Source organism: Arachis duranensis, chromosome 4 (assembly GCF_000817695.3).
Source record: "Arachis duranensis cultivar V14167 chromosome 4, aradu.V14167.gnm2.J7QH, whole genome shotgun sequence".
Lineage (NCBI taxonomy): Eukaryota > Viridiplantae > Streptophyta > Magnoliopsida > Fabales > Fabaceae > Arachis > Arachis duranensis.
This window is the reverse complement of record NC_029775.3, coordinates 56937042-56938827: the sequence shown is the minus strand read 5'-3', so window position 1 is coordinate 56938827 and position 1786 is coordinate 56937042. Positions and strand designations below refer to the sequence as shown.

Genomic DNA, 1786 nt, shown 5'->3' with positions numbered 1-1786 from the left:
GAAACTTAGAGTTTGGTTGTGGCCTCCCAACACCAAACTTAGAGTTTGACTGTGGGGGCTCTTTTGACTCTGTACTGAGAGAAGCTTTTCATGCTTCCTCTCCATGGTTGTAGAGGAAGGTCCTTGAGCTTTAAACACAAGGTAGTCCCAATTCAATTTAAGGACTAATTCTCCTCTGCTAACATCAATCACAGCTTCTGCTGTGGCTAGGAAGGGTCTTCCAAGGATGATGCATTCATCTTCTTCCTTCCTGATGTCTAAGATTATGAAATCAGCAGGGATGTAAAGGCCTTCAACCTTTACTAACACGTCCTCTACTAATCCATAAGCTTGTCTTACTGACTTGTCTGCCAATTGAAGTGAGAATAAGGCAGGATGTACCTCAATGATCCCCAGTTTCTCCATTACAGAGAGTGGCATAAGATTTATGCCTGACCCCAGGTCACACAGAGCCTTGTTAAAGGTCATGGTGCCTATGGTACAGGGTATTAAGAATTTACCAGGATCTTGTCTCTTTTGAGGTTGAGTTTTCTGAATCCATGTATCTAGTTCACTAATGAGCAAGGGGGATTCACCTTCCCAAGTCTCATTACCAAATAACTTGGCATTCAGCTTTATGATAGCTCCTAGATATTGAGCAACTTGCTCTCCAGTTACATCTTCATCCTCTTCTGAGGAGGAATAGTTTTCAGAGCTCATGAATGGCAGAAGGAGATTTAGTGGAATCTCCATGGTCTCTATATGAGCCTCAGATTCCTTTAGGTCCTCAATGAGGAACTCCATCTTGTTTGAGAGACGTCCCAGGAGGTCTTTCTCACTAGGATTTTCGTTCTTCTCCTCCCTTGTGCATTCGGCCATATTGATTACTTCAATGGCCTTGCAATCTCCTTTTGGATTCTCTTCTGTATTACTTGGGAGAATACTGGGAGGAGTTTCAATGACTTTCTTACTCAGCTGGCCCACTTGTGCCTCCAGATTTCTAATGGAGGACCTTGTGTCACTCATGAAACTTAAAGTAGCTTTTGACAGATCAGAGACTAAGTTTGCTAAATTAGAGGGGCTCTGTTCAGAATTTTCTGTCTGTTACTGAGAAGATGATGGAAAAGGCTTGTTATTATTGAGCCTATTTCTTCCACCATTGTTAAAGCCTTGTTGAGGCTTTTGTTGATCCTTCCATGACAAATTTGGATGATTTCTCCATGATGAGTTATAGGTGTTTCCATAAGGTTCACCCATGTAATTAACCTCTGCCATTGCAGGGTTCTCAGGATCATAAGCTTCTTCAAAAGCTGCCTCTTTAGTACTGATGGATGCATTTTGCCATCCATTCAGACTTTGAGAGATCATGTTGACTTGCTGAGTCAACACTTTGTTCTGAGCCAATATGGCATTCAGAGTATCAATTTCAAGAACTCCCTTCCTCTGAGGCGTCCCATTATTCACGGAATTCCTCTCAGAAGTGTACATGAACTGGTTATCTGCAACCATGTCAATAAGTTCTTGAGCTTCTGCAGGCATTTTCTTTAGGTGAATGGATCCACCTGCAGAACGGTCCAGTGACATTTTCGAAAACTCAGATAAACCATAATAGAATATATCTAATATGGTCCATTTTAAAAACATGTCAGAAGGACACTTTTTGGTCATCTGCTTGTATCTTTCCCAAGCTTCATAGAGGGATTCACCATCTTTTTGCATGAAGGTCTGAACATCCACTCTAAGCTTGCTCAACTTTTGAGGAGGAAAGAATTTATCCAAGAAGGCCGTGACCAGCTTATCCCAGGAG

General features: G+C 41.9%; 1 non-coding gene across 1 annotated transcript; it reads left to right on the top strand.

Annotated features, from left to right (window-relative positions):
• The first annotated feature begins 1621 nt into the window (after positions 1–1621).
• On the top strand, positions 1622–1725 carry LOC127746821 (small nucleolar RNA R71). Its single transcript, XR_008008633.1, has one exon. It is a non-coding gene; the product is annotated as a small nucleolar RNA R71 (small nucleolar RNA).
• The last annotated feature ends 61 nt before the right edge of the window (positions 1726–1786 follow it).